Genomic DNA, 19,677 nt, shown 5'->3' on the forward strand with positions numbered 1-19,677 from the left:
ACTTGAACAAGGTAATGGCAATGCTATTATTCCTACTTAACACACGAGAAATGGAGGCACATAAAACTAAGGGGTTTACTTACTGCAACCCTTACCTTTGTAATGCTGAACTGCAAACCAGAAGCCATAAAATCTCAGTTAATTCAGCACTGACTCTAAACTAGTAAACCCTGCTAAAAGGCAAGATGCTCTGTCTAGGACTCAGTACGGGACCAAGAGGATTGCCTGTTTCTGGCTGTCTTGGAGGGTGCAGAGGAACCTCACATCTTCTAGAGCAGGGGAAGAGTGATCTCACACCTCCTCAAGAACAGCTGTGTAGACACCTGTGGTTTTGCCAGGCTCTTGCACTGGATGACGACAGCAGAGAATACGTAGTTTATGGAACACTGCAAGACCTGGACGTGATCAAGGATGCCAAGTTACTGAGCTGTGTCAAGACTGTGTTTTGCTTACACCTGTCAGAGGAAATTCAAGCAGCTACAGAGTGTGGCAGCAGGGATTCTGAAATTGGCAGAGGTTTTGGAGACATCGAAAAGATGCCTCCATCTTTTTGTGAAGTAAGGCAGAAGACATTTGACCAAGGTTATCTAGGATATCTGTGAGAGAGAAAGGGTATGAAAAGAGACCTCTGAAGCTCCAGGTCAGTGCCTACTCACTGAACTATCCACACTTTCACAAGTGTATCTCTAATTTCTTCCGTCCTACTGAATTTCTTTTTCACAAATCTCTAATTTATGTTCCTGGCATACAGAAACTTCTTTTATATTCAGAAACTCGTTATTACTTAATACTTCTGTCCCCACACAGTGCCTTGTAGTTGCAACACTTACTAAGGAAGAAAAGAAAATCATGGTTTGGGAGGTGAATTTTCCTGTAATTTTTGCTCATAGAATCATAGAATCATCTTGGATGGAAAGGACCTTTAAGATCATCAAGACCAACCATTAACCTAACACTGCCAAGTCCACCACTAAACCATGTCCCTAAGCACCACATCTACTCATCTTTTAAATGCATCTTGGTCCTTAGCATAAGGAACTGTTTAGCCAATCCTCAGATGGTCTGAGTTCACTCTCAGTTTCATGACCAGATTTAAATCAAAAAAACTCCCTCTCTTGGCCAGACATAAATTGCCTGCTGTGGCCTCTGTAACTGGCGGACAGATGAGGGTGCAGACTTACACCATGTTTCCACACCTCACCAAAACATATTCAGGTATCATACAAACCCACTGACTCGGCCCAACTTCAATCATAACAAAAAATGTGGCTTTCTGTAAAGGAATTGCAGATAATGCATAACCACCAACTTTTTACACCTGAGAAAATAGTCTTAGTTCTTAAATTCAGCATTATATTTTACATTGATCATACTGGAGTTAGCTATTACAGCACTTTGATTTTCTGCCACTTAACAGTAAAATTGTCTAAAACACCAAGTAGGACCACCAGGGAAAATAAAACATCTTCATGAGCGTGCCAATATGCTTTAACTTTTTTTCTTGTTTCTTCTGAATCAGAGTTGGAGAGGACACTTTTGGAAGCTTTACCTAGAGCTTTTGCAGTATAGCCAGAGAGCCAGGAGGGTACAGACAGAGACAGAGATGGTAAGGAAGCATGATTGAGCACGTGGGTATGGAAGAATGCATGTAGACAAGAGAACAAAGAAGTTGGAATATTATGAAGGGCAAGTTCAAGGTGAGGTAACAGAACAAGTTGTATAGATGACAGAATTGGTTTTGTAAGGAAAAATATAAATCATGAACAACAAATAGATAATGGAAACCATTTGCCCCAGAGTTCCAAGCCATTTTGAAATTAATGTTTCTGCCAAACTAACAGTCCTATTGCATTTACTTTCCGTAGACATAAGAAGAGGTTTCTAGGAAATGCATGTAAAAGTGACAGAAATAAATACTGAGTGTACACTTAGAGAACTCAGTTTTAGATTTCTGAACATGAATGCAGTCTAAGATCATCCAAAATCACAGCGTGGTGTGACAACCACCTCATCTGGTGCTGCTGACCGGTCATCTCTTGAATTTTCAAGAAGTTAGCAATATTTTCAGGAAACTGTAATTAGACAGAGAAAGAGGAAAAGGGACACAAAAGAGTGATCTAATTGAACACCAGAACCCTCTGTTATCCATTCATCATTACATGTAACATGTTCTGACTCCCCTCTTAACTTCTTAATGTGAACTGAGCACTTTAGCACACGAACCTGTGCTGTACTCAGTTTGGACCTCTTCTAAAAAACTGGTGGAAACTGGATTAACACTGCGAAGTCCTTGCTTTCTGGGAAAGGCAGGTGGCCAAGTGGTTGCTTTTCCTCTTACTTTCTAAAGGGATGACACAGGAGCATTTTTGAAGAACACAGAACCCACGGGTGTTTCAGGCAGTGCTCTTATCGTCCCCGACAGCGTCTCTGGGATCTTAATCAGCAGAGCTTGTGAAAACCACTGCATCATTTGTGAAGAGTTCATACAGACAGAAACAGGGAGCCCACTTCCTCCCTCACCACATGCACACATGCACAGCTGGAACTGCACCAGCTATGCAGAGTCATACTGTTTTGAGAAGAAACACCATTCACTTTCTGGATGAGCCTCCAAGCTATGTTCAAACAGAGCCTTTCTTCCTACATCTTGCAAAATACTCAGGAGCACAATCATTTTCTTTAGTGATACAGTAGTTAAGAATATTTGCAGTCCCTTTTCTTTTTCATTATCTGAAATACATACTACTAGTGGCAAAACCAATTAAAAACTTTGCAAAAAAATCTAAGGAAAAAAGTGCATTAACATTTTGGAACATGTAATTCAGTTTTTTCCTAAAATATTAGATAACTCCCTTCTCCAGTTTCTCTTTCCTCCCCAGTAAATTTCCAGTAAATGAACTGGGATGATCCCCTTGTGACAAATAGCATCATATTATAGATACAGTCTCACCACGGGAGTTCTGCTTGCTCAAATATCAAACATGGCAATATGAATCTAGCAGCCAAGGCATTTGAACTACCATTTTTCTTACAGGTGTTGGAGAAAGTCCGATTTTGCGTTACAGGGGGCACTGCACGTCTCTCTGATGAGCTCCACACGCCAAACAACCCATGTGCTACTGCTGCATCTGTTAACTTTGTTGCTAAGAAAGATGAACATCCGTATTTACTCAGGACATATACAGCTCCACAGAGAAGTTGTTGTGGCAGATTATAATATACAACTTCCCAACTCAGTTTCTGAGTCAAGCCTGTGTACACAGACTGCAATACATGACAAGTGAGTAAACCTTTAACAACATTTCCTATGAGTGCATAGGAGTGGAAGAAAGCATCAGATTAATAAACTTGTTAATAACAAAATGTCTTGTCAGATACCTTCATTTATAAATACTATAGTGATATAAAAATGCCTTGAAAAAGCCCCAAAAGAGTTTTTTCTAAGATGAAGAAAAATGCTGGTGTCACTAGACCTGGAAATGGTGAAAGCCATTCATTTTCTTCTGAAGTCACAGAACCAGCTTAGCTGTAGCTGTATGTGAAACACGAAAAGGGATTTTAAGGCCTCAGCTAATCATAGAATCATAGAATCACAGAATGGTTTGGGTTGGAAGGGACCTTAAAGATCATCTAGTTCCAACGCCCCTGCCACAGGCAGGGACACCTTTCCATTAGACCAGGTTGCTCAGAGCCCCATCCAACCTGGCCTTAAACACTTCCAGGGAGGGGGCAGCCACAGCTTCTCTGGGCAACCTGTTCCAGTGTCTCACCACCCTCACAGTAAAGAATTTCTTCCTAATATCTAATCTAAATCTACCCTCTTTCAGTTTAAAACCATTACCTCTCGTCCTATCACTACACGCCCTTATAAAAAGTCCCTCTCTAGCTTTTCTGTAGGCCCCCTTCAGATACTGGAAGGCTGCTAGAAGGTCTCCCCAGAGCCTTCTCTTCTTCTGAACAGCCCCAACTCTCTCATCCTGTCTTCATAGGAGAGGTGCTCCAGCCCTCTCATCATCTTCGTGGCCCTCCTCTGGACTCGCTCCAACAGCTCCATGTCCTTCTTATGCTGAGGGCCCCAGAGCTGGACACGGTACTGCAGGTGGGGTCTCATGAGAGCGGAGTAGAGGGGCAGAATCACCTCCCTGGACCTGCTGGCCATGCTTCTTTTGATGCAGCCCAGGATACGGTTGGCCTTCTGGGCTGCAAGCACACATTGTTGGCTCATGTTGAGCTTCTCACCAACCGTCATCCCCAAGTCCTCCTCAGGGCTCCTCTCAATCCATTCTCTGCCCAGCCTGTATTTGTGCTTGGTATTGTCCTGACCCACATGCAGGACCTTGCACTTGGCCTTGTTGAACTTCATGCGGTTCGCCCAGGCCCACCTCTCAAGCCTGTCAAGGTCCCTCTGGATGGCATCCCTTCCCTCCAGCATGTTGACTGCACCACACAGCTTGGTGTCGTTGGCAAACTTGCTGAGGGCGCACTCAATCCCACTGTCCATGTCACCACCAAAGATGTTAAATAGGACCAGTCCTAATACCGACCCCTGAGAAATGCCACTCGTCACTGGTGTCCACTTGGACATCAAGCCATTGACTGCAACCCTTTGAGTACGACCATCCAGCCAATTCCTTATCCACAGAGTGGTCCATCCATCAAGTCCATGTCTCTCCAATTTAGAGACACGAATGTCATGCAGGACAGTCAAATGCTTTGCACGAGTCCAGGTAGATGACATCAGTTGCTCTTCCCCTATTCACCAACGTTGTAACATTGTCGTAGAAGACCACCAAATTTGTCAGGCATGATTTGCCCTTAGTGAAGCCATGTTGGCTGTCACCAATCACCTCCTTGATTTCCATGTGCCTCAGTATATTTTCCAGGAGGATCTGCTCCATGATCTTGCCAGGCACAGAGGTGAGACTGACTGGCTGTAGTTCCCCGGGTCTTCCTTTTTTTCCTTCTTGAAAACTTCTCCCAGACTGCCACGACTTCTCAAAAATGATGGGTAGCACCTTAGCAACTTCATCCGCCAGTTCCCTCAGGACCCATGGATGCAACTCATCAGGTCCCATGGACTTGTACAGCTTCAGGTTCCTTATATGGTCTTGAACCTGATCTTCACAGAATCACAGAATGTTCGGGATTGGAAGAGACCTCGAAAGATCATCTAGTCCAATCCCCCTGCCGGAGCAGGATTGCCTAGACCATATCACACAGGAACGCGTCCAGGCGGGTTTTGAATGTCTCCAGAGAAGGAGACTCCACAACCTCTCTGGGCAGCCTGTTCCAGTGTTCAGTCACCCTCACCGTAAAGAAGTTTTTCCTCATATTTATGTGGAACCTCCTGTGTTCCAGCTTGCACCCATTGCCCTTTGTCCTGTCAATGGATGTCACTGAGAAGAGCCTGGCTCCATCGTCATGACACTTGCCCTTTACATATTTATAAACATTAATGAGGTCACCCCTCAGTCTCCTCTTCTCCAAGCTAAAGAGACCCAGCTCCCTCAGCCTCTCCTCATAAGGGAGATGTTCCACCCCCTTAATCATCTTCGTGGCTCTGCGCTGGACTCTCTCTAGCAGTTCCCTGTCCTTCTTGAACTGAGGGGCCCAGAACTGGACACAATATTCCAGATGCGGCCTCACCAGGGCAGAGTAGAGGGGGAGGAGAACCTCTCTTGACCTGCTAACCACACCCCTTCTAATACAGCCCAGGATGCCATTGGCCTTCTTGGCCACAAGGGCACACTGCTGGCTCATGGTCATCCTGCTGTCCACTAGGACCCCCAGGTCCCTTTCCCCTATGCTGCTCTCCAACAGGTCTGCCCCCAACTTGTACTGGTACATGGGGTTGTTCTTGCCCAGCTGCAGGACTCTACACTTGCCCTTGTTATATTTCATTAAATTACTCCCTGCCCAACTCTCCAGCCTGTCCAGGTCTCTCTGAATGGCTGCACAGCCTTCCAGTGTGTCAGCCACTCCTCCCAGTTTTGTGTCATCAGCGAACTTGCTGACAGTGCACTCTATTCCCTCATCCAAGTCATTAATGAATATATTGAATAGAACTGGTCCCAGTACCAACCCTTGAGGGACTCCGCTAGACACAGGCCTCCAACTGGACTCTGTCCCATTGACCACCACTCTCTGGCTTCTTTCCTTCAGCCAGTTCACAATCCACCTCACTACCCGATCATCCAGACCACACTTCCTCAGTTTAGCTGCGAGGAAGCTGTGGGAAACCGTGTCAAACGCCTTACTGAAATCGAGATAGACCACATCCACAGCTTTACCATCATCTATCCACCGGGTTACGTCCTCATAAAAGGCTATCAAGTTGGTTAAGCATGACTTCCCCTTGGTAAAGCAATGTTGAGTGCCCCTAATGATCCCCCTATCCTTGATGTGCCTAGAGACAGCACCAAGAACAAGTTGTTCCATCACCTTACCGGGGATGGAGGTGAGGCTGACCGGTCTATAGTTACCCGGGTCTTCCTTCTTGCCCTTTTTGAAGACTGGAGTGAGATTCGCTTTCCTCCAGTCCTCAGGCACCTCTCCCGTTGCCCACGACTTAGCAAAGATGATGGAGAGTGGCCTAGCAATGACTTCCGCCAGCTCCCTCAGCACCCGCGGGTGCATCCCATCAGGGCCCATGGATTTATGGATGTCCAGATTGCTTAATTGGTCCCTGACCCAGCCCTCATCTACCAAGACAGATTCCTCCTCTATCCTGACTTCTTCTGGGGCCTCAGGGGTGCGGGGCTCCTCAGGACAGCCTCCATCAATATAGGCAGAGGCAAAGAAGGCATTCAGTAACTCCACCTTCTTTTTATCCTCTGTCTCCAGGGCCCCCACCTCATTCATCAGTGGGCCTACATTGCCTCTAGTGTTGGCTTTACCTGCAATGTATTTGAAGAAGCCCTTTCTGTTTTCCTTGACCTCTCTTGCAAGGTTTAATTCCAAGGAGGCCTTAGCTTTCCTAGTTGCCTCCCTACATCCTCTGACAACAGACTTATATTCCTCCCAAGTGGCCAGCCTCTCCTTCCATGATCTGTACACTCTCTTCTTCCACTTGAGTTTGCCCAGCAGTTCCCTGTTTAACCATGCAGGTCTCCTGCTACCCTTCCTTGACTTCCTACCTGCTGGGATGCTCTGATCTTGAGCTCGGAAGAAGCAGTCCTTGAATGCTAACCAACTATCTTGGGCCCCCTTACCTTCTAGTACCCTGTCCCATGGGATTCCCCCTAGCAATTGCTTGAAAAGGACAAAGTTGGCCCTCCTGAAGTCCAGGGTTGTGATTCTGCTAGCTATTCTGTTCCTGCCACATGAGATCCTGAACTCTGCCATCTCATGGTCACTACAACCAAGGCTGCCCTCAACCTTCACCTCTTCAACCAGACCCTCCTTGTTAGTGAGGATAAGATCCAGCAGCACTCCTCTCCTAGTTGGCTCATCCACCATTTGCATCAGAAAGTTATCATCAATGCACTGGAGGAACCTCCTGGACTGAGGATGGCTGGCTGAGTAGGCCTCCCAGCAAATATCAGGGTAGTTGAAATCCCCCATGACAACAAGGCCCTGTAATTCCGAGACTGCTCTCAGCTGCCTGTAGAAGGCCTCATCAACCTCCTCATCCTGATCCGGTGGCCTGTAATAGACACCCACAACAGTATCACCCCTGCCAGCCTTATTGCGCACCCACAAACTCTCAACTCGCTCCTGATCCGCCCCCGGACAGAACTCAATACATTCTAGCTGCTCACTCACATAAAGAGCAACTCCACCACCTCTCCTTAGTGGCCTGTCTTTCCTGAACAAGACATAGCCATCCATGACCACATTCCAGTCATGCGAGGCATCCCACCAAGTCTCTGACATTGCCACTAAATCATAGCCCCCCGACCGAACACGGATTTCTAACTCCTCCTGTTTATTCCCCATGCTGCGTGCATTGGTGTACAGGCACTTCAGGGAGCGAGCTGAGTACACCGCTTTCACCCCAGGGGGATGGGAGGCCTCCTGGTCTGCCTCAACACTAGAGCGTTGCCCCAGTGGTGCAAGCCCAGCTACAAACCATCCCCCTTCGAATCTAGTTTAAAGTTCTCCGAATGAGCCCTGCTAATTCCTGTCCCAGAACTCTTTTGCCCCTACGACATAAACCTTTCCCATGTATTACGGTCACGCCTGGTGTCTTATAAAACTAGCCATTATCAAAGAACCCAAAGCCCTGCCTGTAGCACCAGTCTAGTAGCCAGGCATTAATAGAGAGAATCCTACTATTCCATCCCACGCCATCACCTGAAAATGGAAGGAGGGAGGAGAAAACAACTTGTGCCCCAGACTCTTTCACCAACCATCCTAGGGCCTTGTAGTCTTTCTTCATCCCCCTCAGACTACGGGATGCAGCTTCTTCCCCACCTGTCTGGAAGATCAGCAGGGGGTAGTAGTCTGTGGCCTTCACCAGGTTGGGGAGTTTCCTGGTGATATCCATGATTCGGGCTCTAGGCAGGCTGCAGACCTCCCTGTGATGGGGGTCAGCTCTGCATATTGGGCCCTCAGATCCCTTTAGGAAAGAGTCTCCAACCACTAAAACTCTTCTCTTCTTCCTTGTGGAGGAGGTAGCTATACGCCTGTCAGGTTTTTCTGACTGTGGTGGGACCTCTGATATAGGTTGCCTCTCCACCACATCCCCATTGGACAGGCTGTATTCCACTAGGGCTTCATATCTATTTCTCAGAGGCACCTGTGGAGGCAAGATAGGCAAGGAGGACACTCGCCTTTTGCCACGGCCATAGACTTGCCTCCACTCACTCCTCTCCTCTAGGTTATTGTTCTCCTCTAGGTTATTGTTTTCCACCTGAGAGGGGCAGAGTACAGGTGTCCCTCAATCCTGGGAGCTCTCCGGCAGGTGCTTCCGTTTTTGTTGCAGGGAAGGCAGAGCCTGGCTCCACCAGTCTATCTCCATTTCAGCCTCCCGAATGCTCCTAAGCCTTTCTACTTCAGCTTGAAGCCTTTCAACCTGGCTTTGCAGCTGTGCCGCTCGGCTGAGCAGATCATCTACCTGCTCACAGCGCACACAGCCCCCTGTCACCACAGAGACGCTGAAGCATTCCCTGCAGCCTGCGACCTGCACCATCGCCTCCTTCCGTGGGAGCTCTGTCTGGGTTCCCACATCCATTTTGGTCTTCTTCCGCCAGGTGGAGACCATTGTTCTTTCACTGAGCTGGGAAATACCTGTTGGTGCCACCCCTAGTTCACAGCTCCTTGGCACCTTCCTCGCCTTGTGCACTGGGAGGGAGTCAGCACCCTCCCCCAACGAGCTGCAAACAGCTGTGGCCTCCCCTGCCCTGGGACACACCCAGTCACTGCTGAGTCTCTCCCCTCTGGGCAGGGACTAGTCCCTGTCCTCCAGGAGGCTCTTTATCACCCAGTCAACAGGGGGTGGTGCTTATAAATCGCCCGCGGTGCCTCCAGCTACGCCCCCTCCTCTCCTGATTCGTTGCTGGGAACCTTTGGGTCTGGGGTGGGAAGCAGGGGAAGCAGCTCGGGGCTGATGCTCGGGGGGGGGCTCAGGGGCGGCCCAGAGTACGAAAACCGCACGGTTAAGCCCGATGTCGCCCTCGCCCCCGCACTAACCTCAAGTCGCTGTCGCCGCTGTCACTGCTGCCGCCACTGTCAGCTGTTTGTTCTGGTTTCACTGCGTTTAAATCGCCCGTGGTGCCTCCGGCTACGCCCCCTCCTCTCCTGATTCGTTGCCGGGAACCTCCGGGTCCGGGGTGGGGGGGTCTTCTCCTACAGTGGGCAGTTCTTCATTTTCCCAGTCCCTGCCTTTGCCTTCTGTTACTTGGATGGTGAGGCTAGAGCACTTGCCGGTGGACTGAGGCAAAAAAGTCGTTGAGTACCTCAGCCTTCTCCATATCCCAGGTAACCAGGTCTCCTGTTTCCTTCCAGAGAGGGCCCACATTTTCTCTAGTCTTCCTTTTACCACCAACGTACCTATAGAAGCTTTTCTTGTTGCCCTTGATGTCCTTGGCCAGATCTAATTCTATCAGGGCTTTAGCTCTCCTAACCTGATCCCTGGCTGCCTGGACAATTTCCCTGTATTCCTCCCAGGCTACCTGCCCGTATCACCACTAGTGAGAGACTAGCAGGTTGGAAACTCTGACAAGGTCAGTAGTATCTGAAGGAAAGAGAGAAAACTGCATGATATAGAAACATGGGCACTTCTACTGTAGGTTAAGGCCATCACCAGGGCAAGATGGAAAAACACAAAGTGTAGATGCTTTTACTGCAACTGATAAGGAGATTAAAGGAAAGAACCCTTTACTTTCCAGTGCTGCAGGCAGCACTCATTCTGATTGTTTTTAAAACAATCTGTAAAACTCTCCACCTTGCAGTGAAGGAAAATAAGTTAACTGATTCTTGTCCACTGTTACCACAATACACTTTGCTTTACTGCCAACAGGCAGCACAAACCTAAGTTACTATGAATAAATAAAACAGCTGTATCCACAAACACTGGGAACATCACTCTTTTTAGCGCTACCCTTTCAATTTTACACAGAACACTGGTATGACCTGTTTGCTCCATGGACCCACCCAACTTGCCACCTGATTGAGCCTGCAGGGCAGCTGAGTCCATGCAAATAACATCCCCCAGAGTATAATCCCATCTAAAGGACCAGACGGCCTGGCTTGTGATACAATAATAATGTTGCTACTCTTCCCTACTGAACACCCTCTCATCCTATGCTAAGAGTGTGTGAGTCTGAAAGCCCCAATTCTCTTTTCAGGGGGCTTGTGTAACTTCTAGCTGGAGCGATTGGGTTTTACGTGTTTAAAGTGCTGCGCAAGAAAAAGTCAGTCTAGTGGCCTAGGGCAGAGTTGTGTGTAATAAATTAAGCATAGGTTTTTGTTTCTGTCACTGATTATGCAGACCTTTGCAAAGTATAATAGTCTAATAATAAAAAGCTGCACCATAAAAAACCATCTAGTTATACTGCTAGAGCTCAAGCAATGTGTATGTGCTCCATGCAGAAGCAATGGGGGAAGCTCCAGGCCTATGTTATTTTCAGAGTCAAACCTCGTCTCTAGCTCATCTATGTTTTTCAGAAGTATAGGTCCTCTGCTGACTGTTCTTCCCGGGGTAAAATCAACTCTTTTGAACAATTTTCATGCAACAGAGGAGTCTCATGCATCCCACTATAGGTATTCTCTAGTGCTGCTCACTTCATCAGACCTTCATCTCCCAAATCTCACCCAAGTGCCATTTCCAGAGCTGGTTCCTTTGGTCATTTACTACAAAACACAGAAGAAGGAGACCAAAAAGAGCAGCAACTCACATCAGTAAATGCTTATAAACACTCCCAGTGTGGAGAGTTGGAGTTGTTCCACTATGTGCTGGTAACATATTCATTAGGTTAGGAGGATTAAGGTGTTTTTCTGACTCCTAAGGACAGCCCTGGGGAGCTGTAGAGCCCATAACAACACAGAAACAAAACAGCTGAAGGGAGATTTAGACTGACTGATGCTATTCAGGACAAAACTGAGAAAATCACGATGTAGTGACAATTTTCCATTCTAAAACTTTTCCTCAAGAGCCTGGACCTGAAGGCTCAACACTTCCAGACTCTCTTTTCCTGACCCTATAAATGAATTAAATTGATCTTGGTCTTGCTCAAGGGGAAAGAAGGCTTGTAATGAAATGGGAAGATATTCATGGAAAGACAAGACATTCTATCAACTCATCATATCTTTGAGAACTGGACCCATGCTTTGTTTTGTTTTGGTTTCCAGGTGTAGGGTTTTGGGAAGAAAGAAGGTTTTAAGCCCATTTAAACAAACGTATTTTCTAAGCTTGACAGCACAACATTTCTAGATAGAAGGTGCAAAGGCTGAGGAAATCCCAAATTTGCTAAAAACTCTATCCAAAGAGACCTATCCATGAAACCAGTGAGGCTCCCCATTAGGAAACCACTGTCTTCCTGCACAGAAGTGACCACATTTGCAAAGGCACAAGCATAAACTATTTCGTTACTATTACAGAATCACAGAATGTTAGGGACTGGAAGGGACCTCGAAAGATCATCTAGTCCAATCCCCCTGCCGGAGCAGGATTACCTAGATCATGTTACACAGGAACGCATCCAGGCGGGTTTTGAATGTCTCCAGAGAAGGAGACTCCACAACCTCTCTGGGCAGCCTGTTCCAGTGTTCGGTTACCCCCACCGTAAAGAAGCTTTTCCTCATATTTATGTGGAACCTCCTGTGTTCCAGCTTGCACCCATTGCCCTTTGTCCTGTCAATGGATGTCACTGAGAAGAGCCTGGCTCCATCGTCATGACACTTGCCCCTTACATATTTATAAACATTAATGAGGTCACCCCTCAGTCTCCTCTTCTCTAAGCTAAAGAGACCCAGCTCCCTCAGCCTCTCCTCATAAGGGAGATGTTCCACCCCCTTAATCATCTTCGTGGCTCTGCGCTGGACTCTCTCTAGCAGTTCCCTGTCCTTCTTGAACTGAGAGGCCCAGAACTGGACACAATATTCCAGATGCGGCCTCACCAGGGCAGAGTAGAGGGGGAGGAGAACCTCTCTTGACCTGCTAACCACACCCCTTCTAATACAGCCCAGGATGCCATTGGCCTTCTTGGCCACAAGGGCACACTGCTGGCTCATGGTCATCCTGCTGTCCACTAGGACCCCCAGGTCCCTTTCCCCTATGCTGCTCTCCAACAGGTCTGCCCCCAACTTGTACTGGTACATGGGGTTGTTCTTGCCCAGATGCAGGACTCTACACTTGCCCTTGTTGTATTTCATTAAATTACTCCCCGCCCAACTCTCCAGCCTGTCCAGGTCTCTCTGAATGGCAGCACAGCCTTCTGGTGTGTCAGCCACTCCTCCAAGTTTTGTGTCATCAGCGAACTTGCTGACAGTGCACTCTATTCCCTCATCCAAGTCATTAATGAATATATTGAATAGAACTGGTCCCAGTACCGACCCTTGAGGGACTCCGCTAGACACAGGCCTCCAACTGGACTCTGTCCCATTGACCACCACTCTCTGGCTTCTTTCCTTCAGCCAGTTCACAATCCACCTCACTACCCGATCATCCAGACCACACTTCCTCAGTTTAGCTGCGAGGATGTTGTGGGAGACCGTGTCAAACGCTTTACTGAAATCAAGATAGACCACATCCACAGCTTTACCATCATTTATCCACCGGGTTATATCCTCATAAAAGGCTATCAAGTTGGTTAAGCATGACTTCCCCTTGGTGAATCCATGTTGAGTGCCCCTAATGATCCCCCTATCCTTGATGTGCCTAGAGACAGCACCAAGAACAAGTTGTTCCATCACCTTACCGGGGATGGAGGTGAGGCTGACGGTCTATAGTTACCCGGGTCTTCCTTCTTGACCTTTTTGAAGACTGGAGTGAGATTCGCTTTCCTCCAGTCCTCAGGCACCTCTCCCGTTGCCCACGACTTAACAAAGATGATGGAGAGTGGCCTAGCAATGACTTCCACCAGCTCCCTCAGCACCCGCGGGTGCATCCCATCAGGGCCCATGGATTTATGGACGTCTGGATTGCTTAATTGGTCCCTGACCCAGCCCTCATCTACCAAGACAGACTCCTCCTCTATCCTGACTTCTTCTGGGGCCTCAGGGGTGCGGGGCTCCTCAGGACAGCCTCCATCAATATAGGCAGAGGCAAAGAAGGCATTCAGTAACTCCACCTTCTTTTTATCCTCTGTCTCCAGGGCCCCCACCTCATTCATCAGTGGGCCTACATTGCCTCTAGTGTTGGCTTTACCTGCAATGTATTTGAAGAAGCCCTTTCTGTTTTCCTTGACCTCTCTTGCAAGGTTTAATTCCAAGGAGGCCTTAGCTTTCCTAGTTGCCTCCCTACATCCTCTGACAACAGACTTATATTCCTCCCAAGTGGCCAGCCTCTCCTTCCATGATCTGTACACTCTCTTCTTCCACTTGAGTTTGCCCAGCAGTTCCCTGTTTAACCATGCAGGTCTCCTGCTACCCTTCCTTGACTTCCTACCTGCTGGGATGCTCTGATCTCGAGCTCGGAAGAAGCAGTCCTTGAATGCTAACCAACTATCTTGGGCCCCCTTAGCTTCTAGTACCCTGTCCCATGGGATTCCCCCTAGCAATTGCTTGAAAAGGACAAAGTTGGCCCTACTGAAGTCTAGGGTTGTGATTCTGCTAGCTATTCTGTTCCTGCCACATGAGATCCTGAACTCTGCCATCTCATGGTCACTACAACCAAGGCTGCCCTCAACCTTCACCGCTTCAACCAGACCCTCCTTGTTAGTGAGGATAAGATCCAGCAGCACTCCTCTCCTAGTTGGCTCATCCACCATTTGCATCAGAAAGTTATCATCAATGCACTGGAGGAACCTCCTGGACTGAGGATGGCTGGCTGAGTAGGCCTCCCAGCAAATATCAGGGTAGTTGAAATCCCCCACAACAACCAGGCTCTGTAATTGAGAGACTGCTCTCAGCTGCCTGTAGAAGGCCTCATCAACCTCCTCATCCTGATCCGGTTGCCTGTAATAGACACCCACAACAGTATCACCCCTGCCAGCCTTATTGCGCACCCACAAACTCTCAACTCGCTCCTGATCCGCCCCCGGACAGAACTCAATACATTCTAGCTGCTCACTCACATAAAGAGCAACTCCACCACCTCTCCTTAGTGGCCTGTCTTTCCTGAACAAGACATAGCCATCCATGACCACATTCCAGTCATACGAGGTGTCCCACGAAGTCTCTGTAATTGCCACTAGATCATAGCCCCCCGACCGAACACGGATTTCTAACTCCTCCTGTTTATTCCCCATGCTGCGTGCATTGGTGTACAGGCATTTCAGGGAGCGAGCTGAGTACACCGATTTCACCCCAGGGGGATGGGAGGCCTCCTGGTCTACTTCAAGACTAGAGTGTTGCCCCAGTGGTGCAAGCCCAGCTACAACCCCATCCCCCTTCGAATCTAGTTTAAAGTTCTCCGAATGAGCCTTGCTCATTCCTATCCCAGAACCCTTTTGCCCCTATGACATAAACCTTTCCCATGTATTACTGTCAGGTCTGGTGTCTTATAAAAACATTATTATTTGGAAATAATAATGATGCATATTTTCCAGGGCTCTTTAAGTTTTCCTGTGATTCAACTAAAATCTTACTTAAGAAACTTGTCATAGTTACTTACATGCTTCCTGTATAAATATTAAACATGACATAAAGGATGCACTGAAGGCTATGAGGAAGGCAGTGAATGGCCTGATCAAGGATTTTTAAACTCGGCACTCGAACTAGTCTGAATATACTAGCATAAGAATTTTTTTTTAAATGCAGGCAAAGCAATGCATCTGATTGCTAAAAACCCATAAGTTTAAACATTGTCATTGGCTTCATTTGTCCACTGAACTTGTCAGAGCACTTTCTTACTGTAAGTGAATTCAATACACATTTCAGGTACACCACTTTTCCTGGGAAACAGTATGTGTCAATGTCCTGGTTTGGCCTAAACCAGGCCGATTTTCCTTTCAGTGATTTTTACTTTCAGCTAAGTCTCCTCTAAATAACTGCACTTTCTGAAACTAACTGCATGTTTTTGCAGACAGTGTCTGCTTCCAGGACTGATAACGCTCGAAGTTTGTAGTTATCGCTGAGGCACCGGTAGGGATGTTGTGCAGTAAGGCTCTTGCTGTACTTTTTTCTTAGAGAAACCAAGGTCACCGCTGAATTCCTCACTGCTTACAAGTGAAAAGCCGAAGGGGGGGGTCGCAGCTGCAGGGGGGAGCAGACAGGGCAGGTGACCCAAAATTGACCAACGAGGGTATTCCATCCCATACACGTCATTCTCGGTATAAAGCGGGGGGATCACGAGGGTCTCGCTCCTCTTGCTCGCTCTTGCTTTTTTCTGCTATGGCCGGTGTCCAAGGAGGACTCCGACTGTTTTCCTGCTGCCCCCGATCCTGATCTGTGCATCCCTGAATCCAGCTCTCGACCGTCGCTAGGCCCAGCCTGGGCCTTCCCGGAGCCTGCCCTGCAGTGCCGGTGGTGACGTTGCCGACATCGGGGGAGCTCGATCTTGGTTTTGTATATATATTTGTATATATTTGATTATTCCAATATTATTATTATACTCTTTTTCATTATTATAGGTTTATTAAAACTGTTTTAACTTTCCAACCCGTAAGTCTCTCTCCCTTTTCCCTTTCCCTTTCCCTTCGGGTGGGGGGGGGAGGGTTAACAGAGAGCGTCTGCTGCAGGTTTAATCGCCAGCTCAGCTTTAAACCGTGACAGATTTATGCAGTTAGTTTCAGAAAGTGCAGTTATTTAGAGGAGACTTAGCTGAAAGTAAAAATCACTGAAAGGAAAATCGGCCTGGTTTAGGCCAAACCAGGACAGTCAAAGATGTTGAAACTCAGAAAGATGGGCAGTTGCCTGCTACTGTGGAGACGCGTAAGATTTCCCTCATGCCTTTTCCTGCATTATCTACAGAAAACTCTGTAAAACATCACTTGTCATGGAGATCATGTGTTTTCAAGTTAGCTTGACTCCTGAATTCAGTCTTATCTTAGCTACAGTATGACATTATTTCTATTCATCCTGTGCTAATACAATATATACTTCCTGAAATGTCTTTGTTTCCTTTTGGTAATGAAGTGTAAGGCACTGAAGAGCTTCTCGTTGCAAGCATGCATTTATATTGAAATATTCTTTCCATGGAAACCCAATTATACTGCTTTCTATAGGAAGCCTAGCATGACATTTGGGTAGAGAAATGAGCTGAGCCTCTTTAACTCACTGAGTCTCACAGAATTTCAATTTAAAACTACATTCCTAGGTAATGATGAATTTTTCCCTTCCATTTTTATTTATCTAATTCTAAATCCCAGGCTGCAATTGAGAAGCTGAAAAACAAAATGGCAGCAGATGATCGAATCAAAGAAGCAATCCCTGAAAAACAACTTGATTATACCATCGGAAAGCTCCTTATTAAGTGTAGAAGAAAAAAACACACCAGGGAAAATATCAAATCATTGTTAAAATACCCAAAAAAGGGAAATCTCACTGGCTTGTGCAAACGGAGAGAAATCACACTGATGGCTACCACTGGGCACGTCTCCTTAGAATGACACCAAACAGTGGGAAAGGTGCTGGGGATTCTGCAGACGGGAAACCCATCATTGGAGCGGCACTCCTGATGCTGGCCCCTGCAGATTTGGGGAATTCCGTGCATGGCCCTGCCGCAGACAGCACGCAGACACCAGTGCCAGCATGGATTGGCACCAGCCCTCGCCATTCTGTGCTACCAAGTCCTGGTTGCAATCACCATCTGGATGCAGGTTGGGAGGTGAAAAGCAGGCCCTCTGAAGGGTCAGCAGCCCCAGAGCAGCCTTTACACATGACATGAACCAGGGCTGTGTTCTTCTCTCGCCACTGTTTAGTTTTATTTCTAACAGATAACGAAACCAAGAAAAAAACTGGTGTAGCCAGCAATACTTATATTTTACGAACAAGACCTATATTTTACCAGTAGCTTTCTGCTACTCAGCACTATCCTAGAAATGCTAAAAAGATATCAACACATCAAAAATAGCAAGCAAAGCAGAGTTTAAAATTAATTAGGACAAGAAAAACCAAAGATTAAGCCCTTGATGTCCAGCTGCAATACCACTGGGGAAGGCAAAAATCACAGAAAGTTATGAGCCAATGCAGAAGGAAATGACATTAAGTATTAGACAAGTTTTCACCACATTCACTAAACCTAATGACAAGCAGAAACGAAGGCAAATACAGCATCAGAATAAAAGTGAGAATTTTCTTTCCAAACACATCTTAGGGATACAATTGCAGGAGCTGGAGGTCTGCCAGTGCGTTAGACAGGAAACCAGGTGTCTCATAAAACAACCGCCTCTGAAAGTTCTGGGCGGTTGCCAGAAAGCCTCTGTTACCAGTGAGGAGAGAGCAAGGTTGCCCGTGCATACCAGAGACTGAAAAAAGTGTTGTGAATATATAGACTTTGCATGTCTGATAAGTACTCAGGTACTGACACGGACATAAACCCAGCCAGCAGAGACCATCCTGGATGAAGGAAACAAGACAAGGTGGAAGCAGTTCCTTTTCCCTATTTTTATTCATCTTTGCACTCTAAGGGGAGACTTTAGAAATCAAGAAGCCATAGACCTTGTTGTTGGTCTAAGTATTCAGTCACCAGCTGTCGGAGTGCAAAGCTTGCTACTCCTTAGGAGCATTAAACCTTTTTTTTATTAACTAGTTAATGATAGCCTATATTTTAGGTAAAGACCTTGGGATAGAAAGCAATAGATCTACTTAGTTTTGCTTTACCTTCACCCAATTTAGAGTACATTATTTGTCCAAAATTTGAACAGGTCCAACAGAAAAAAAAAAGAAACCAAACTCAATAAAGAGCAACCAAAAGCAGGTGATCGCTGTAAGTTCCGATGCAGGAAGCTGTTCTGAAGCAAGGTAGGTCCCATATTTTTCCTGGGAAAAATAAATAGTAAAAGGCCCCAGTTTCCCCCGACTGTGAAACAGAAAGATAATGAAGGACAGGGAGGGAAGAGAGAGAAAGTAGCAACCATCTGCATATGGGGGGAGTCTTGCACAAGTGTGGCTTGTCAAGCAGCATTTACTGCAACAGCCAAAGCATCCAGAGCAGTTATGAAACTGCTAAATTACTGGCTTTCACTGGGAAAAAAAGGCATCTTTGAAGTGCATGTAGGAAAACAGCAAGAAACAGTGTGCATTTAAATAGGTGTGTTAGCACATCTTCCACTTAGATCCTGTGGTTAACCAATGGAGTCATTTTTCATTATAAAAACTCAATGCCTCAGGTGGAGTTACTTCAAATACTCTTTTCCTTTTCCAGCAGGATGCTGCAATAGCTAAATCGTAAAAGGTTTGTATAAGTCCAGCAAAACTGACATGGTACACAGCAATGTGGGTGCACACTTAACATTTCTGGGTTAAGAATTTTGTATCCTGCTGTTCCTCCCACAATTCGGAACATGCTGGACAAGAGCAAGGCTCACTCATGACCCATTTGGTGGAGAAATGAGGAAAAGGTGGGGTAGAAGAGACCTACATGGGAATCTGTGGGGAACCCAGTTAGGAAGGTTTTCATTTCCCACAGAAGGGAGTTTGTTCTAAAGGACTGGAGGTGACATTGTGCTTTTAAATGCAAAGAGAATTTGCATTAAGGACAAAAGAAAATGCACCTGTAGATGGATGCAACAGTTTCTGGATCTGTGGCTCTCTAGAGGGAAGGACAAAACCAGCTCATCCAGAAGAGCTTGAGACCTCCTACTGATTCATAAAAAACCTGAAAGTTTTCAGAGATTAGCTTTTACACAAAACACTGTAATGGTGAAAGGACTGTAGATTACCTGAAATGTCTTTGTGTCCTGGAGCTCCCTGGGTCACTGGAGGACAGTATGTTTTCATGCGGGTTAGCTAATGAGAGGCCAAGACCTGGGGCTGTGTACAAGGTTGCGTTCATTTCCACCTCTTTACTTTCAACTCTGAAACTTTATATTTTGGAGATATCTCAAAACAACTTACTCCACAGCTGTAGCTCTTTGGTCTTATTTTTTGTTAGCTCATGTATAACAATTGTTTTCCTTTAACTATATGTGT

The sequence above is a fragment of the Nyctibius grandis genome, chromosome Z (genome assembly GCF_013368605.1).
Source record: "Nyctibius grandis isolate bNycGra1 chromosome Z, bNycGra1.pri, whole genome shotgun sequence".
In the NCBI taxonomy this organism is placed as follows: domain Eukaryota; kingdom Metazoa; phylum Chordata; class Aves; order Nyctibiiformes; family Nyctibiidae; genus Nyctibius; species Nyctibius grandis.